Here is a 21,579-nt window from a genome sequence, read left to right on the forward strand (position 1 = left end):
ACTCTCCCTGCCAATAACAGAAGTTACCCTGAAGGGTGGTTTTTGTTTGTTTGTTTGACCTTGACACTAACTGATCTCAGGACTCAGGGAGACAGGATAATAACAGGCAGAGCCCCCCAACCATAAAATCTATAAGAACTGTTAACAGGGGCCAAGGTGATCCAGATTTGCCTTGGATCTTTAGCATGTCATCATAATAATAAACTCTCCCCTCCATGGGGTAAGATCATGTGCAGTGCGGACATGACAGACTGATGCAAATTTGTTGTCTGTCAAAAGTCAAGAAGTGGACCTGGATGGGACTCTTTGGAAAACTTCCTCGAGACCCCCAATAAAACAGGAGAGGAAGGGTGTGCCATCCCCCTCCTCTCCAAGAGTTCCCACACTCTCCCTTTAGTCACTGAGAGTATTTTCCATTTTTCTATCCCATCTAATAAACTCATGCCTGCTATTCTGAGTGACATGTCTGAAATCCTTCCAGCATGATCACAAAGAACTGGTGACTGAGGACCTCCATCGTTGCTTCGACTCCCTGAATGACCTTGCTTTGCAACAGGAACAAAAGCTCACACAGGTTAATGGCACCGTCAAGATCAGGTACCTACTAATGAAGCTAAGCAGGTCTCACTTCATAGCAAAGACTTTTCTCTATACCCTCATTGTTTCCTGGTCAACAGTGAGTCTATTGAAAGTGCTACTAGAAAAATAAAGGTAGTATAAACTGTGATATTTAATACTTAACATAGTACGAAAATAGAATATATGGAACAAATTTTATGCTGGCAAAATGACAAGACTTAAGTAAGAAACAATGAACAGTAATATGTAAGCTTGGTAACTCTTGTCAATAAAACACTCATAGAGGTAGGGGCAAACTCTTAACATTAATGTGCCTTCAAGGGTCCTCTCCTTTGTTTCAGCTAAAATTTTTGGAGAAAGTTAAGAAGCACCAGTCATGATCTCCAAGATCACAGAGCCTCTCTAACTTTTGCTTTTAGGTTCTTAAAGTGCACTTGGCTCATTATTACATTGAACTGAGCATGCTCAGAGTGTTCATGTTCACCACCTTTGTCATTCTGAATGGAACATGCCCAGAAGCATTCATGTCCACCATTTTAAGCTTTTACCATGTGTGCTATATGACCTTGAGCAGAGAATTCTTAGAACTGTATCTGCCATTTTTTCCTTTATGAATTATAACCCTGGACTGAGCATGCTCAGAAATGTACATCCTAAACTGAACATGCTTAGAAATGTGCCCACCCCTAAAGTAAATATTTGGGCTTATAGAATAAAATCTCCTTGCTTCTGTTCTTCATGGAGAATATTGCCATGCAGATAATTCTGAAGTTCCCCTTACTTGCTGTTAGGTAATATATCTTTCTCCATTCTTTTACTTTCTGGTTGTGCTCATTGACTTCACACTCACCAAGAAGCAAACCTATTTCGTCTGGTTCCAAAAGCAATCTTAAATAAAAGGAACAAAACTGGAGGCATTACACTACCTGGGATCAAAATATGCCTCAAAACTATAGTAATTAAAATAGCATGGTACTGGTATCAAAAAAGAAAAACCAATGGAACAGAATGGAGAGCTTAGAAATAAATCCACTCATTTGAAATCAATTGATTATCAACAAAGGTGCCAAGAACATACATAAATGGCACTGGAAAGATTGAATATGTAGAAAAAGAATGAAATTAGATCCTTATATCACACCATCAAAATAGATTAAAGGCTTTAATGTAAGATCTGAAACTTTAAAACAACTAGAAGAAAACATAGTAAGTTAGGGGATTTCCCTGACATTGGTCAGGGCAATGAGTATTTGGATGTGATCTTCAGACAACTGGCAACAAAAGCAAAAACAGACAAATGGCATTTCGTCAAGCCAAAAAGCCTCTGCACAATAAAGTTTCTGTCGTTTAAATGAGTGTCCCACAAAAGTTCATATGTAAACTCTTTGTCTCCAGAGTGGCTATATTGGGGGATACTGTGAACATTTTTAAAATATTTTTATTAGTTATTGATGGACCTTTATTTATTTATTTGTTTGTATGTGGTGCTGAGGATCAAACCCAGGACATCACACATGCTAGGCAAGCGCTCTACCACTGAGCCACAGCCCCAGCCCAAATTTTTTTAAAGTTATACATGACAGTAGAATCCAATTTGACATAATTATAAAAGCACAGAATATATCCTGTTCTAATTCAAACTCCATTCCCTCTCTTTCCCCTTCCCTCTCCTGACCCTCTGGACTTTTAAGAATTAGAACCTACCTTTGATCACTGAAGGCGTGCCTTCAAAATAATGCACACACACACACACACACACACAATTTAAAAATTAGCAAAGGACCTACAGAGATCTTTCTCAAACAAAACAAATAAAAAAGTAGAAAGAAAAATACAAATGGCTAATGGTACATGACAAAATGGTCAGCATTTCTAACCATCAGGGAGATGTGAATTAAAACCACAATGAGATATCACCTCACACCTGTTGAAACAGTTATTATCAAAAAGATAAAATGTGTTGGCAAGAATGTAGAGAAAAGGAAAACCTTGTACACTGTTGGTGGCAGTGTAAATTAGAGCTGCCTTTATGGAAAAGAGTATGGAGGTTCTCCCAAAAAATAAAAATAGAACAATCACAATTCAGCAACCCAATGGAAGTGGATATGTATCCAATGGAAATGGAGTCAGTGTGTCAAAGAGATGTCTGCCCCACTATGTTCACTGTAGCATTATTCACAATATTCAAGATACAGATTCAATCTAAGTGTCCTTCCATAAATGAATGGATACAGAAAATGTGGTAAACATACACATACAATGAAATACCATTGAATCTTAAAAAGAAGGAAATTCTAAAATTTGCAACATCAGGCTGAACCTGGAGGACATATACTAGGTGAAATAAGTCAGTCACAGATAAACTCTGTATGATCTCACATATGAATTTTAAAATCGTGAAATCCATAGGAGGAGAGAATTAAGTGATGGTTACCAGGGTTGCTAGGGGAGGTAGTGTTGGGAGATGTTGGTCAAAATTTTATTCAGCTAAGAATAAGTTTAAAAATCTATTATGCAACATCATGACTATAGTTAATAATGATGTATTGCTGAAAATTGCTGTAGAGTATATTTTAAGTGTTCTCACTACAAAAGGTAAGATGATGCATATGTTAAAAAAATAAAGGAAATAAAATACTTTGAAGGATTAAAAATACACTAGAGAGAATGAAAATTCAGCTATTTGAATAAAGGTTCCTTTATATAATAATGTGACAATAATTATATAGCAGTCTGTTTTCAATCCAACTCCGTTTTCAATCCTCAGATTTTACAAAATGCAAAAAATTCCCAAGGAACTCAACTATTGATCAGAACATTGATAGGCTCTTTTCTTTATCTTTGGTCTCATAAACATAGACGAAAATGGCAAGATCTATACCTTGTATTTTAAGTCTTTTTAAATCCGTTCTTTCTCCTCTGCTTATGTTTCAGCCATAAAGATATTATTTTTGCCATACTGTCACTCTCCTCATGAATCTATAAATTAAACTGTGGCTAAGAAAAATCTATGCAGCCCAGTGTAATAGAAGGGGGAATTGCTAGCCACTGGGTTGGAGGGAAAATCCTGAAATGCATCCTCCCCTCATCCAAGCCCCACCATCCCCCTCACAGACAGGCAACCTTGTCCTGGTAGGCTACAACTTGAAAATCTTGATATAAAAAGAAAAATACAACTTCAAAATGTTTTCTACATTTTCTCTTTCCCCACAATTTTTGAAGATTTAATCCTGACCAGGGAATATATTGAAAGAAGTTATTGTGAAACTCGTTTTGCCAGATGCAGTCTTTTTTAGAGATTACATGGCTCAATTCCTTTGAGTCAAATCATCTTCTCACTTACTTTAATTTTCTAAGTGGGCTTATTTGTTTGTCTTATTTTGACTCTAGGACCATATTAAGATTCCTTAGTTTAAAACACTCATATTAACATTTCTGTTCTCATATTCAAAACATGAAATGTCTTGGGATTTATAGCAGACGAAAATTGGTGAAAGCTAGACAGAAATAAACAAAAATACTAGCACAAAATGTAGACTCAAACCCAGAAAAAAAATCTATTATGGTTGAAAATACATTATTTAAGTTCTATACTCTTAAAAGTAATAATCTTTTGCTTAGTTATTTGCAGTCAGTACTGAAAGTGTTCAGAAATCAAAAGTGTTGGTTCATGAAGGCTATAGAAAAAGGGTCCTCATCAAAGATAAGGCTCAAACTTGAGACTCACTCTCAGGGAAGATGTCCCAGCATCTTTAGATTTTACTGAGTCATTTGGGGGATGGTTAGAGACTTAGAGCTAGAATGTCTCTCCAGAGAGTATGTTGTAAGAAACCATACTGTTCTAGCACATACATGGACCAGATGCCCTGTGAAGTCTTTCCACATTCTTCTAGCACCAGGATGTGCAGGTGTATACAATCCTTATATAAATTTCTAGGCACTGCAGGGTATTCTACAGGAAGGTAAAGAGAGAAGAGCTTTATTGATCTTAAGGAAACTTTTCGTGTCTGCACATATTTCAGCATCAAAGTATTTTCTAGTTTTGTGCCAAACTAGATTAAGTTTTAGTTGCATCCATAAATTCTCTGAAGAGGCTGGGGATTATAGTGGCTTAGATCCCTTTAAAATTAATGAGGGCAGAAACAGATTGGAAAAAACAGGTAGAAGACTCTGGGAAAAAGGGTCCTTGGCCTGTCTCCTGGGGTTCTCACTTGGTCTCTGTGATAAGGAAGGTAATGAAACTGGTCACAGTGGGTTGTCTTGCATCTAGGAAAGAAAGGCATTCTTGTCTTTAAAAAAAAAAAAATCTGTTCCAGATGCATCACTACACTGTGTACAGCAAGTTGAGAGTAATCTAAATACCTTTTTAAATTACATTTTTAAAAAGTAATCAGATTAGCCCTACCACTCCAATTCATTTGGGGCTCTCCAAGAAGATGAAGCTCTCATCTATTTCAGGGCTGAACTTCAGCTTGCTCTCTCATTATACATCCTCCTGCAATAAACCATCCAGAAATTACCTTCACATCTGAAATCTCCGTACTTGGATTTGTGCTTCTGAGGTCATTAGGCTATTGGTAAACTCTTTAACCACCTCAACATTTAGCTTTGGAAAATCAGTTTCAATCACCCATCACCAGTGATGGTGAGGAGCACAGGCAGGGGTCTGGACTGACCTCAGGTCAGTATTGGAGGGCAGACCAATGGCCCTGCAAACTCTAATCCTGTAGGAGCCTGTGTTTCTAGCCAGTTCTACAGACATCAGTTAGGAAAGATCTTGAGTTCTTTCATCTCTGTCTCTTCAAACAAAATAAGGGATACAAATGGAAAGGCTAAATTCTTAACTTGTATTGGGATAAAACCTAAGGTCTTCTTCCAAATGTATCATTTTAAAACAATGACATACATGGTTATAACTTGTTTTGTAGCTCTAAAATAAGGGTAAATAAGTGTATCTCAGTAGAGTTATGAACTTTCTGAAGATATACTTAATTCTTTTGCATTGTAACTATGTACAATTTTTAATCGCAGCCTCAAAGAGGTTTCTGGTCCTCCAAAGGGTTAAAGAACCATGGCTCTGAGGGAACATTTATCCCAAAGAAAATAATGGTATTATTTAATTCAATTCTGTAAATGGTATTATTTAATTCAATTCTGTAAATAATTGATAATTGTGAACCATCTCTTTGCCAGTATCCTGCTACATGTTGGAAGAAAAAAAAATGAATACAGAAAGAAAAACTAGTAATACTTATTAAACTCCTACTGTGTGCCACACCAAGGTTCAAGGCCTTTCTTTAAGGTTTACACAGCTTTAGGGATTGAGTATAATTATAAGGAATTTACAGATATGAACACCACTTACACAGAGTCTTAAACTAATAAGAGGTGGGGTTGAATATTAGAAACTGAATCGATCTGAGTGGCCCACACTTGCTTGTTCTATCCTGCCTGCCTGCTGATGGGATACAAGGCAGAATGAATGAGCAGTAAATAAAAGCAAGCAACATGCTACTTCAGAAAGACATCGATCATGTCTAATTCTTTCTGTCTTTGCCCTCAATACCCTAATTGCATTCACCATATCTTTCCCCTAAACGAAAGCAACAGTGCTTTTATGTGATTTCCTTGCTTCCACCCTGGGTGGATCTAAGGCAGTTCTTCACATTGCAGCCAGATTGGTCTTTCAGATAGACCCTGTCACTTCCTGGCTTAAAACCAGCAATGGGTTCCTACTGAGATTAATAGTGATCATTAACTGTACAAAGTACTCCTCCAAGACTTGGGAAAGAGGGTTGCTCAGGGAACCTCTACACTTTGGGAGGTCTTCCTTGAAATTTTCCTCCAGACTAGTGTCTGAAGCTAGCAGGGGTCAGCATAGGTCTCCCAAAAGGGAGACTTACATGGGTGCTAGTCCCTCTTTCTCCCCATGGGGACACTCTCCAACATGCCTGTGTTGTCCTTGGCTATCCTGGCCATATTCCAGGAGTGGTACTGGTGAAAGAACTATTTTCACATTACAGAGTCAGAGAAATCTTATAAGATGGAGCCACCAGAATAGAGAGGGCACACTGATTTGGGTTGACATATACATAGCATGAAGGACAAGTTTAGGGCCCTTTCTAACAAATGACCACAAACTTAGTGGCTTAAAACTACACAAATTTATTACCTTAGAGTTCTGGAGACCACAAGTCTAAAATCAGTCTGCAGAGCTGAATTCTTTCTGGATGTTTTAGGGGAGAATCTGTTTCCTTGCCTTTTCTAGCTTTAAGATTCTGCCTATATGCTTTGACTTAGGGTCCTTTTCTCTATTTTCTAAGCTACATTATAGTATCTTCTCTCCTCTTTGATCTTCTATTTCCCTTTTAGGAAAACCCTTATGATCACACAAACTCAATTATAAATGATAATTTTCCCATAACAAGACCTTGATTTAATCCTACTTGCAAAGTCTCTTTTTTAAATGTAAAATGTCATAGTTACAGGTCTGGGGGTTAGGATGTGGATATCTGGGAGGGATATTGTTTAGCCTTCTATATCTCTGGTCTACCTGGCATTCATTTGGTCATGAACTGGAAAGAGGGACAGGGTATCAAGCCTTGTCTGTTTGTGTTCCAAGCATGGTACAGTCCATGTCTCCAGTAAATGAGGGACATGAGGGGAAGTGGGAAATCATACATGTCCTTTGCCCAATCAGTCACTCTAGAGATAATGCCTGTGTTGTCAGTCACCAGCCACATTAATTCTCACTAATGTAGAGAATTTCGTGTGTAGTTCTAACACTGCTGTATTGTGGAAATCTCTCAGGCAGCTTCACTAAATGTGTGTGTGTTACTGGGGATCAAACACAGAGCCACAGGTGTGTCATTCAAGTGTTCTATTAATAAGACACATCTCCAGCCCATTAAAATTGTTTTGAAACCTACCAGACACCCTCTGCCTCCCAGTTCTAATAATACTAATTCTAGCGAATTAAAGGTCAAAATATGAAAAGTGAAAATTGCAAATCGTTTTAAAAGAAACCATAAGAAATACCTTTATGATTTATGATAGAGAGGTGTTTCTTATTATAAGATACAAAAATTCACTCATCATAAAGGACAAGGTCACTAAATTTGACATTGGAATATTTCTTCATAGAGATACTATAAACAACGTAAAAAGATAAATCACAGAGTAGGAGATATTTTCAGCATACATAATAGACAAAGTATTAATGTCCAGAATATATGAAGAACTCCTATTAAAAAAAAAGATTAGACAAGCCAGTTTTTAAAATATGCAAAATTTTTGAACTGGCTCTGCAGATGGAAGGAAATCCAATAGCCTATTACATGAAAATAGACTCAACCTTATTAGTAACCCAGTAAATGCAAAGGAGACATATGTCAAGGAGATATGCATCCCCAAATTGGCATTTATCAGCACATTGGAAAATATCTGATATTTGTGTTTATGTGAACATGAAACATCAGATACGTTCATATACTGTTGATGGAACAACAAATGGAACTACCACTTTAGAAAACAGAGAGTGTTATATTTAGTAAATTGGAAAAATATATATATATATATATATTTCTATATATCTGTATCTCCTGTATGGCCCAGTTTTTTCATGTTGGGTTTATTCCTAGATATATTGGTATTTATGTGTAAGCGAATGCATATTAATATTAATGTTAATAGTAGTTTATAATTTCCCTAAACTAGAAACAACCCAAATGCCCATTAATAGTAGAATAAATGTGTAATTATATACACAATAGAATGTATACTATAACAATGAAAATTAATGAACCCAATGTTCAGTCACTCATTTCATTCAACGTTTATTCATCTTTTTTATTCTAGGCCTTGAGCTAGAAAGTAAAAATAAATTAAGGCAAACCCTCTCCTAGAAGGAATTTCATGGGGGAAAAAACAGTTAAACAAATACGTACAATTCAGTGTTTATAAGTCAGTGAATCATTATCCTCACAAAGAACACTTCATAGATTTACCACACTTTATCTTCTCTTTATTCTATTTTTTAAATCTCTTTTTTTTCTTCCCTTTTCTCTTTGAAATTAAAACAAACCAAGCTGAGGTCATATATAGTGTTTTTTAAATGAAAATGCTAAATTATACTGCCAAAAGAAAATGTTATGGCTTAAATCCACGGACCAGCAGTCATTTCTATGTTATCTTATGATCAGGCATAGCCCTGCCTCTCTGGAACAATTGCTTTGCTTTTAATTTTATGTGCTCTGTGAATTGTGAAACTAATCAGATCTCTTTCATGAATTGGCTCCCAGATGATCACAGTCAAATTTGTGTCCACCCACGAGCATAGATTATGCATCTTTCATAAGCTTTTCTACTTTTCCTTTTTATCTGCTTCTGTGTACTTTATTGCATTTCATTACTTCCACTCTACATATAAAAGCCAGAATAAGTCCTTTCTGGAACAATCTCTGGAATAAATGAATAAAGTAGAAATAGAGTAGAATAAAATAGAATATTGGTTCATCCCCTTTTAATAACAGCAAGGGTCTTGAGGGAGGAGATTGTTTGTTATTAATCTTTATCCCCCTCCAACATAATATCAGACAAGGTGTGGGTGTTTTAATCAGTTATTTTCCCCTTAGGCTATGTCATAGGATAACAAGTTTAAAGTCTCAGTAGCTTACAACAACAAGTTTTTATTTCTTCATCACCTTATATGAGGTCTGAAGGTCAGCTGGGCTCTGCTAAACTTGGCTCCATGTGTCTCCTCATTCTGGAATCTAGGCTGAATGGAAAGCCATTATGTAAGACATGGCACTAGGGGACAGCTTCAGCTATGTCATGCAATGACATTGAAAGCTTTTCTTCAGACACGGTAAAGACCATACCTGGTCAATCCCATTGGCAAAGCATGCTGAGGCTGGCAAAGGCAAACCATTGGTATTTAATAACGTTTGCTAAGCGAATGTTGCAGTCATGGGATTAGTTTAGCTACAATATGTGGAGTGGTTCCTATGCCATCAACAACTGCTTTCAAGCAGATAACCCACTCAGATGTGCCTCATAGAAGGTAAGAAGTGGGAGAGGGATGATTCAGACTATTACAGCAGTTTTTTTCTCTATTCCCTCATAGTTCAATAAGCAGAACTAATAAATATTGAGATAGGAAAGTTCAGAGGTTGATTAATTCTTCATCTCTAGAACAAAACTTAGTGTGCATAAGAATATCCTGGGGAGCTTATCAAAATACCTTTCCAATGACATGTAATCTCTGGGGCCAGCCATTTATTTCTATAAGCTGCCCACGTGTTTGTGAAGACAGCCTGGTGTGGGAACCCCACTCTATAGCCAGGAGCAACTCTGGCCTCGAATGGCAGCACCACCCCAGGAGAGAGAGCTACCCACCCTTTGACCCTCTTCATTGGTGGAGCGTGAGGCTCAGAAGAGGTTCTCAAAAACTTGTTTATAGTGTGAACAGTTAGTTTTTGCTCCTTCAGCCATTTCTCAAAGGGATTCTGTTCGGAAGCCCCCAAACCAGGGCTGCACTGTGGCACTTCATCACAAGTCACATTGTTAGAAATGTAAGTTTGTTCTGATGTGAGGAAGGATGAAAACAGGTGGCAGCAGCACTCACAAAGGAACACACCCCCTATGACCATCTCTGTACTGCTGTTAATTCAGCCAAGAGAACTTCAGGACACAGGTCAGAAAAGCAAAGGAAAATGAAAACATAAATGAGTATGCTCTGAAATATGGGCACACTGGTGTGGCTGCCTCCTGCTCATTCCCATGGTGCTCCAACGTGGTTTTAGGTGCATGAAGTAGTTCTTTTTTTTAAAATTCTAATTTGTTATATATAACAGCAAAGTGCATTTCAATTCATAGTACACATACAGAGCACAATTTTTCATGTCTATGGTCATACACAAAGTAGAGTCACACCATTCATGTCTTCATCTATGTACTTAGGGTAATGATGTCCCTCTCATTCCACAATCTTTCCTACCCTCATGCCCTATCCCTTTCCCCTCCTTCCCTTTTCCTTCATTCCTCCCATGCTCCCCCCATCCCCATTATGAATCAGCATCCTCATATCAGAGAAAACATTTGACATTTGATTTTTGGGGATTGGCTTACTTCACTTAGCATAATATTCTCTTACTCCATCCATTTACCTGCAATTGCCATGATTTTATTCTCTTTTAATGCTGAGTAATATTCCATTATGTATATATACCACATTTTCTTTAACCATTCATCTACTAAAGGGCATAAGTTTAGCTATTGTGAATTTTGCTGCTATAAACATTGGTATGGCTGCATCCCTGTAGTATGCTGTTTTTTAAGCCCTTTGCGTATAAACTGAGGAGTGGTATAGCTGGATCAAATGGTGCTTCCATTCAAAGTTTTCCAAGGAATTTCCATACTGCTTTCCATATTGGCTGTAGGTACATGGGGCAGTTCTACAGTACTGAGGTAGTGTTGGCAGAAGGAAGGGACTTGTTATTGTCTGGGATTATTGCTGAGTGCCCTGCAGACATTGAATCATAACAACAGCTCCAATGCTGAACCAATAGTGTGGAGATTCTGCATTTCACACAAGAGAGAACTGAAGTTTATGGAGCTTCTGTAACTTGCCCAAGACAATTCAAAATCATATTTGAACCCTGGCTCAGAACTTCCAGCCTGTGCCCTGTCCTTGGCAAACATGCTCTTTGCCTTCAAGGCCACAGTTTGGTTCAGAGCAAAGGGAGAAGAGCATCCAAGATTGACAAGTGGAACAAGCAAACCTGACCCTTGTCAGAAGCCACAACTCTGCTGGGCTTCCTGCATGATAATGTGTCTGGTTTTTCCCTCCCTTGATGCAGTGCAATGCAGGATAAGGAGCTGAAGCCAAGACTGTTTTGTGGTGAGCTTCTTTGGGTCAGAGGTGTCCAGAAAGGGCAGATTGTGAAAGGAGGCCAGGCCACAGAGAAGGAGATGGCCAGCAGAGAAGCCTCGCTGACATCTCTTGCAGGGAGTTTCTAAAACTGAGTTTCAACCACTCCTTTACCCAAATCTCTCCCCAAGCATGGGCATCTTTAAATTCAACTCAAAATTTTCAATTCTCCAGGAATGGGAATGAGAAGAGGGTAGGACATCTTGTTCACAGGCAATCATAGAGGGAAGTTTTCTTTGGTGCTTAAAAAAAAAAAAGCAAACCTCAACAAAACCCATCAGTTTTCTTGGAGAAAATTGCTCTGTGAGCAGGGACAGTTAAGGATAAACATCCTTTCAATTTTATTTAGAAAAGTGTACCCCTTCAGTGGCCTCAGGTGACCTTCCTGACTAGTATGGGTTTCACAAAGGACCCCTGTGGGATGCAGCAGAGTGGAATGTTCATCCACACTCTGAAGCAGCTGTCTGCCTTGATCCTTGCCCTGAAATCAACTTGGTCAGAGAGAACTGCACCAACTTTGGGCATTGTGGTCACCTGCTGAGAACCTGCAGAGTCTTGCAAGTGGTGCAGGGCCTGGTGCTCCTGCAGGGTCCTTCTTAGGAGGGCTCACTGCGGAATTGTGCCAAATACCACCTCTGCTCCCACCTGTTTTCTGTTCCTGTTGCTCTGCTTTATGTCAGCTCTGTGTTCCCACTTTGTAGGCTTACGTCTGTTTGATTTAGTCCAGAGAATTCACAGTCGGCACCCTGTTTGGTATTCCTCCAGTATTACTTTAAGTACATATTGCTTTGAATTTTTCCTTTTCTTTCTTTTGTGGAGTACCCATCTCTCTTAACAGCTTTCTTAACAACCATCTCTGCTATGGCTCTAAGCTATCTGTGATTAGTCAATTTCTCTCAAAGTTAGGCATGGTGAAATTTATAATCTCCTGCACAAGTCATACCATGTGGTAGAAACAGAATAGATTTTGAATCAAATGCACTTATTAACTAGATGAGTTTGGGAAAATCCCATACCTTCCTGAGGCTCGATATCCTCACCTGTAAAATGGTGTATGGATAATGATCTCATACGGTCATAAGGAAAATTAAATGAGATAGAGTGCCCATCACACTGTCAGATTTCCAGGTTTTTAGGGAGATTCCCCCCCTTTTTTCTTCTTCAAAATATTTTATGTATTTCAGAAAAATGTTATGGTTCTTTCCCTGAAATTTTTCTTCACAACCCAACAACCATCACCACATGGCTCTTGAATAGGATTTCAAAGTTTGTCTTCCAGAAAATCTCCATTCAGGCTGCAAGTTCAGAAAGGAGAAACTCTGCAATTTTTCTCTCCTTGGGCCTGCCTACCTGAGGGGGATGAGAGAAAAATTTCAATGACTCATTCTTTCAATAGAGCTTTTTCTGTAGAACATTCTCTTTTAAAATAACAGTTACTGGATTTGAAAACTGTCTTAATCAATGGGGCAAAACCATAAACCACTTTCACATTTGTGGTCTCAGATTTCCTTTATCCATCCTTGATGATAGTTTATGTGGAGGCCAAAGCTTTCCTATGACTTCCAGCTATCTTTGAAAAAGGTCATATTTAGTGCCTACTGAATTGGGGATATTAAAAGATCTGATGTCATCTAGTATCAAAATTCCAATTTCACAGCCAGTTTATAGCTTCTTGTGGGATACCTCCACCCCTGCCACCTTGGGCTTCTCCTTGGTTCAGAAGCTTCAGTGGGCAAGGATTGATATAAGGATTTATATTTTTTTCCACCTGATTTTTTTGGAGCATAAAATTAGGGGAAAAGAGAGGGATCATAGCAAAGCAGTAAAAAATCTAATGCCATGGTATTCTCTGCCAGCCAGCCCTAGTTGGGTGTTGTGCCCTCACACCTGGTAGGCACACAGATCCTGGTTGGTTACAGCATCATGCTTTTTAGAGCGTCCCACCCTACTCTGCTCCAACTCCACACCTCCAGAGTAGTAAGTCAGCAACGAACATTCTAGAAAAAATCGTGTCATTCAACGTCCTGTTGTAAATCCAAATAATAAATGATGTTGTAATGGCCACTTATATGCAATGGACAAAGTACACTATAATTGTTCTTGGGATACAACTAAAGCATTCTCATTTCCTGATATGGACAATAAACTCTTCAACAGAGCCTTAGAGGTCTGCTTCCCTCTTCAGCACCAGGCTGTCAGGCTACCCAGACCTTCTCAGGGATGCTGAGTTTCCATTTGGCAGTCCACCTTCCTTAGCAAAGGCCCATCAGGACAGCTCAAGCCTGGTGACCTTCTGCAACTGCTGTATTCTTTTTGTCCTTGAGGAACTCATGCATCTTTCCAGGTAAGGCCTACGTCTCTCCTTGCCCTGAGCCAGTGGGTTAATGGGCTTCTCCAGCTGTCCTTCCACTGTCAGAGCTTTCCAGAAAGAAACCAGGCAGCAGTCTTTGTGTTCACATGTGCCCCAATCCATGGAAAACCCATGTCAACTCCTTTCCATGCTCTCCATGTTTCATTTCTGTGCTGCTGGTGTACCCAGGAGCATCTGCAGCTCAATGCATATGAACTAGGAGTGAGGTGCCAATGTCTGTTCCTGCAGATACCCCCAATCTTGGTGATTACACCTCCCAGCGCCCCACTATTTGACTGGAAGAATGGGAAGTGCTTCACTAAGCTCTAGCTCTCCTTCCCTGGTAACCATCTTCCCTTGTGCAGCCTGATGGTGGCTAGAGGTAGGGATAGTTTTGACTACTACCACACAGGATATGACTTTTTTTTTATAGATCTGGCCTAGATGCATCTAGCACTTCTCTTAACATGTGAAGGCAACTTTGCCTATTTTCCCTGGCTTAAGACAGCAATGAACATTCTAGAAAAACTGTGTCATTCAACGTCCCGTTGTAAATCCAAATAATAAATGATGTTGTAATGGCTACTTTTGTGCAATGAACAAAGTACACTATAATCGTTCTTGGGATACAACTAAAGCAAAGTTTCAAGACAGAATTCAGTGATCTTTCTTAATTCATTTTTTAAAAAAGAAAACTGCTACTTTTTGAAAACTTGCCTTTGATTTCTACTTTAAGGGATTTAAAGCCTCTGTGGGTGATGCCAGGAAAGTCACACAGTGTACCAGCTGATGCAAGCCAATGGCAGCAACCCTTTACTCAGCATTATGTACATATCAAGCACATACCAATGCCTGATAGATGCTCTAACTTTTAAAAACAACCTTTATTCATTTTCACAGATTATAAAAGTGAGTTTCATGGACTCAGTAGTTAACAACTAGATCAAGGTTACACAGTTGGTTAACACTTAACTTGGGATTCTATCTGTCTAGAGTCTTTCTCTATCCCATGTTACAGTCCAAACAGCTGTTTATAACTTTGTCTATTTTCTAAGTCCCCAAATCATAATATTTTAAGAGATTTTTTCCAAACTACGTTGTGCCAAACACTATTAAATAGAAGATAAAAAGAGATAGGGGGAAGAGAAGAGGATATTGCAGGGCCCAGTAACTTTAAGCAATGGTAGTTTAATAAAATATAGTAGTCTAATGTAATGTAAAATTCCTTACAGATTTCAATATGCAGATGGCTATTTTGACAGATTGGGGACCAGTACATTACAGAGTATCCCAATCTAATTGGCCCCACTGCCCTGTTTTAGGACAATCCCATTGGCCCCTCCTGGCACAGAGCTCTGTAACTCTGTGACATTTTGGATCTATGTGGAGATTAGTGGAAAATGGCAGTGACATTGGGCAGGCGCTGCTGTGGGCTACTACAACAGTAGCTGATTGCCAGTGGTTCTTTGGCAATACCTCCTTCAATATGTCCTTCAAAATATCTCATCTGTGTGTGTGTGTGTGCGTGTGTGTGTGTGTGTGTGTGTGTGTGTTTTATTGGGGATTGAACTCAGGGTCTAGTGCAAACGAGTCAAGCACTCCATCACTAAGCTACATTCCCAACCCTGACATATTTTTTTAAATTTTATTTTGAGAGAGGGTCTCACTAAGTTGCTCATGCTAGTCTTGGAATTGTGATTCTCCTTCCCTAGACTCTTGAGTAGCTAGTATTACAGGTGAGCACCACCACACCTGGACAAAACCTCTCATCTTTAGACTTCCCTCTTCCAGGTCACCAATAGCAAAAAAAAAAAAAAAAAAAAAAAGAGAGAGAGAGAGAGAGAGAGAGAGAGAGAGAGAGAGAGAGAGAGAGAGAGACCCAGATACTTTCGTTCCAAAGCATTCTTCTGTATTGTTTTGGATATGTGTGTGGTCACGGAGGCAGCTGACTTTCCATCAGATGGAACCAGCCCCTACTCAGGCTTCTCCACAACACTCATTCTTCTGGACTTTTCAAAATAAGAAATAAAGAATCTAATAATTCTCCCTGGTAAAGGAAGATTTTTTTTTAATTCAAAGTGAATCAAATCAACTCTTTCACTGGGAGCTCCTAAGGAGTCTTAGACTTTTCTTTTCCCTTAGTGTATATTTAGAGACAGTTTTTCTGACATGCAGAACAAAATAGTTCTTAAGCATCATTATATAACCATGTCCTCACTCTGATCTTCCACAACATGATATTCTTCCTTGGTCCCATCCCTCACTTGCCTTCTACTCCCACAGGGAATCCATACCCCTCAGGTCTGTGGCCCTGGGCTTCCCTCTGAGAAGCAGTAACAAACTGCATCAATTCCACTTATAATCCATAATGCTCAAATTTGTTTTAAATTTGGTGTTACTTGAAAATAATTTTAGTTTACAGCATGCTTATGAGGACGGTATACTTTCCATTTACTGCACATCTCACTTCCCCTGTTATTATCTTACATTAAGATGGTATTTTTATTGTGATTAATGAACCAATATAGATCCATTATTATTAACTGCAGTCTATTTGGATTTCCCTGGTGTGTGTCTAATACCCATCTTTTCCCTGTCCTGGATCCCATCCAGGATGCCTCATCACACTTAGTCATCATTCACTTGGCTCCTGTTGCATTGTGATAGTTTGTCATCCTGGCCTTGTTTTTGGTGACTTTCCTTGAGAGTTTTGAAGTACAATGGTTGCGAGTTGTATAGGATGCCCCTCAATTAGGATTTGTGAGATATTTTTCTTATGATTAGTCTGGGGTGATGAGAAGAGTTTTGGAAGAAAATCATGGCACTAATATGCCATGTTCACCATATCATGGGTATAGGAAAATAAATACTCAAAAAAACCCAAACAACTGATCACTGTTGATTTTGATCTTGATCACCTGGTTAAGGCGGTGGGTAGGATTTCTATGCTGGAAACTTAACTTTCCTCTTTTCTGCACAATATTCTTTGTAAGGAAGCCACTCTGTGCGGCCCACACTTTAAAAGCGTGAGTTATGCTCCACCTCCTTGAGGGCAGAGAAGCTACATAAATTATTTAGCATTGTTGTGCATATAAGATATAGCTCTTCTCATTTATTTACTTATTTACTTAATCACTTATTTACATATTTATTTTATATTCTGGGCTACAATTCAACACCACTTTATTTTGTTGCTCAGATTGTTCTAACTTTGGCCATTGGGAGCACTTTCAGTTGGTTCCTGTGTCTCTTGGACACTTCCCATCATTTCTGGAACTAGACTCTAGTTGCTCTAGACTCATCTTTTAATTTCTCTGACATTATGCTCTGATTTTTTTCCTGTCACTTGTTCTCCAGATTCTGTGCCCCCAACTCAAAGTACTTAAGCTGGAATCCAAATCCTGTGGTAACTGGTATGTTTTTGAACGAGTACAATGATTTGACATGACAGGCTGCTCCAGTAATCTTTAATGTTAATGAAGCTGCACTTAGAAAAGATAAGAATTAGGCTCATTATGAATTATTTAATTTATATAGCCAATTATGATCTGTACGCATGAATGAAAAGAAGAGAAGAGAATGGAAAAGAGAGATAAGCCAAAATCATTTCTATTTGACTTGAAGTAGTCCAACACCCACAGATAGTTGCCTTCCGCCCTCACCTATGAAAACTGCAACAGAGTGATGGGGTTCCCTTGCTATTCTCCTAAAATCTGGCTGAACAAGGATTGAAGGAATCCCCAGTTTCCCTAAAGATCAATTAAAAATAAGCATTCAAGAGTTGCAGAGAAATGAAGCATCAGAAAATAATTATTGCAAAAACACAGAATAGTTTTTCCCTGTTTCAGACTTCACAGAGTTTTGAGGGAAAACAGAGAGAGTCAAGGAGCAGGAAAATTCCTACCTAAGCTGCCTTAGTTGTCTGAATCTGGCCCATGTTTAAATGCAATCCATACTTTCTGGATGCTTTTGTGGTTTCTTGGACCCCCAGCCTCATGAATGGAGATTTTCACCTTCACTTCCAGTAAGGCCAGTGATTAAAACTTGGCTCCAGATCATCCTTACTCCTGGGTATCTAGCTAGTTTCCACCGGGGTCCTGTCATTTCTCCAAATGACCCTATTAGGACCTAAATAGATCCTCGTTAAGGGGTCCTTTTATCTAACAAACTCAGAGCCCAGGCTCATTTTTTTTTTTTTTTTGGCAGCTAGCTGCCTGTCCCTTGGCTCAGTTTTCATCAGCTAGCCAGTCTGTCACTCATTCTTCTGATTTCTCAGAAGGCAGTTTGTCTCTAGTATACCATGTCCTTCTAATTTCAGGGAACATCTATCAAGCTCTGAAAATGATTCCTCCAGTGCCTTTCTCTCAATTTGCAATGAAGAGCTAAGCACTTAGCAAATCTCCTTGGTGGAACAGGACACACGGTGTGACTTTCCCCAGAGAAAACCTATTTAAAAACCTTTTTTTTAAAATTTTCTTAAATTTTAATTCGTTATATATGACAGCAGAATGCATTACAATTCATATTACACATATAGAGCACAATTTTTCATATCTCTGGTTGTACACAAAGTAGAGTCACACCATTTGTATCTTCATACATGTACTTAGGGTAACGATGTCCATCTCATTCCTCTGTCTTTCTTACCCCCAGGCACATTCTCTTCCCCTCCCCTTTTCCCTTTTGCCCTATCTAGAGTTCATCTATCCTCCCACCCCCACCCCAGCATATTATGGATCAGCATCATTAAATCAGAGAAATCATTTAGCATTTGGTTTTGAGGATTGGCTAATTTCACTTGGCATTATATTCTTCAGCTTCATTCATTTACCTACAATGCCATGATTTATTCTCTTTTAATGCTAAATAATATTCCATTGTGTATATATACCACATTTTCTTTATCCATTCATCTACTGAAGGCATCAGTTTAGCTATTGTGAATTGTGATGGTATAAACATTGATGTAGCTGCATCACTGTAGTATGCTATTTTTAAGTCCTTTGAGTATAGACTGAGGAGTGGGATAGCTGGGCCAACTGGTGATTCAATTCCCAGTTTTCCAAGGATTCTCCATCCTGCTTTCCAGATTGGCTGCACCAATTTGCAGTCCCACAAGCAAGGTATGAGTGTGCCTTTTCCCCCAAATCCTTGCCAAGACTTATTGTTGTTTGTATTCTTAATAGCTGCCATTCTGACTGGAGTGAGATGAAATCTTATAGAAGTTTTGATTTGCACTTCTTTAGTTGCTAGAGATGTTGAACACTTTTTCATATATTTGTTGGTTCATTGTATATCTTCTTCTGAGAAGTGTCTGTGCAACTCCTTGGTCCATTTATTGATTGGGTTATTTAGTTTTTTGGTGTTAAGATTTTTAAGTTCTTTATATATCTTAAAGATTAGTGCTCTATCTGATGTGTGTGTGGTAAAAATTTGTTCCCATATTGTAAGTTATCTGTTTACCTGTTTCTTTTGCTGAGAAAAAGCTTTTTAGTTTGAATCCATCCCATTTATCAGTTCTCTATATTAATTCTTGTACTATAGAAATCATATTAAGGAAGTTAAGGCCTATTCCAACATGATGGAGATTTGGGCCTACTTTTTCTTCTGATAGACACAGTGTCTCTGGTTTAATTCCTAGGTCCTTGATTCACTTTGAGTTGAGTTTTGTGCATGGTGAGAGAGAGGGGTTTAATTTCATTTTGTTGCATATGGATTTCCATTTCCCAGCACCATTTCTTCCTTAATGTCTTTTGCAACCTATTGTTCATTCAGTAGCATACTAGTCCAATGTACGTTTTTCATGCCTTTGTCTAATATAAGATAACTGTAATTATGAGGGTTAGTCTCTGTGTCCTTTATTCTGTACCATTGGTCTACAAGTCTATTTTGGAACCAATACCATGCTGTTTTTGTTATATTGCTCTGTAGTATAGTTTAAAATCTGGTATAGTGATGCCACCTGCTTCACTTTTCTTGCTAAGGTTTACTTTAGCTATTCTGAGTCTCTTAGTTTTCCAGATGAATTTCTAACTACTTTTTATATTTACATGAAAAATTGGGATTTTGGATTGGAATTGCATTAAATCTGTATGGTGTTTTTGGTAGTATGGTCATTTTGATAATATTAATTTTGTCTATCCAAGAACAAGGGAGATATTTCCATCTTCTAAGGTCTTCTTTAATTTATTTCTTTATTGTTCTATAGTTTTTGTTGTAGAGGTCCTTCACCTCTTTTGTTGCTAGGAGCCACAAGCAAATATACGATGTATGGCACCTTTGGTTGTAAAGTGACGCCAGCTAGCCACTGAGATGATTATGTTAAGATTTACATTCATATGGAAATTGGACTCCCGCTGTTCACCTTGGCCTGCTACCGGACTCATGTTACGGGGACTCATGGGGAGTTCCCATTGGTTGGGGAAGGATAGTAGGAGGGAATTCTGGGGGAGGTCCGGGGGACCCCCGGTTCCGGGGAACGCACGGTTCCGGTGGAGGCCCGCGTGGGAGGACCGGGTTTGGCTTGCCAGCGCCTACAGAGTATTGGCGGCTTTTTCAAAATAAAGTTTTGTTCCTGCTTGAGTGGCTTGTGATTCTGTGCCCAGCAAAGACTGCGGCATTTGGCGGCCCGTGCAGGGAACACCTGAAGCTTAGAGGTGAGTAAAATTGCTCGCCCCTGAGGGAAGGCGACAGGATGGGTGCCCATCTCAAAAAACAATGTGTTCTTGTTTTGATTTATTTTGTTTTTATTTCGAGCTCCCTAGCCCTAGAATTTTCTCAGGCGAACTGGGAAAAATGGTTGGTTCAAGGTTTGAAGTTATTCGGCCCTGAGAAAGAGAAAATCGATACAACCATTCTCTGCTCCGTTTTTGTTTCATTCTGTTTCGGCTTTGTTTTATCCTATCTTATTGGGTTACGTTACCTTTATAGTAGATTAGAATCCAGTAAAAAACAAACCGAAAAACTGTTAAGTAAATTGTTAGAGGTCCAGACTATGGTAGAAAAAACACTAGGTCAAGCAAAAGAGAAGGTCTCTCAAGCTAGTCAGACAGAGGAAAATTTAAAGAAAGCAAGCTTAGAGGAAATGCAGCCATCAGGTGGAGAATTACAACAGGAGGTTGCTACCAACTCCGTTCTATCACCAGAGGGCGTAATTCAACCAACAGCTCCATCTACCGCTGAGCGGCCCTCAACTCCCATAGTTGATGGACGGAATTCTGAGACAGAACCCCAAAGATTAGCATGCCCTGTACTTGAGCAGGCAGGAGGGCAACGAATTCACCGTACTTTAGATTTCAAAACAATAAAGCAATTAAAGGAGGCTGTAACAACCTATGGGCCGCAAGCTCCCTTCACAATAAGCATGGTCGAATCTGTTACCAACTTGGACATGACACCAGCAGATTGGGCTAACATGTGTTGATCTGTGCTAAACGGAGGACAATATTTGTTATGGAAGGTTGCCAATGAGGAATTTTGCATGGAGACAGCTAGGCGAAATACAGAAGCTGGTTACCCTCAAAGAAATATAGAGATGCTATTGGGAAAGGGACCTTATGAGGGTCAAAGACAGCAAATTGAATATGACCCTGGCGTATACGCACAAATTGCTGTAGATGCAGTTAGGGCATGGAAAACTTTACAGGGGCATGGAGACTTACAAGGTCAATTATCTAAGGTAATACAAGGAACTAATGAACCTTACGCTGAATTTGTAGAT

This window comes from Spermophilus citellus (genome assembly GCF_964194105.1).
Source record: "Spermophilus citellus genome assembly, chromosome: 1".
NCBI classification, from domain to species: Eukaryota; Metazoa; Chordata; class Mammalia; order Rodentia; family Sciuridae; genus Spermophilus; species Spermophilus citellus.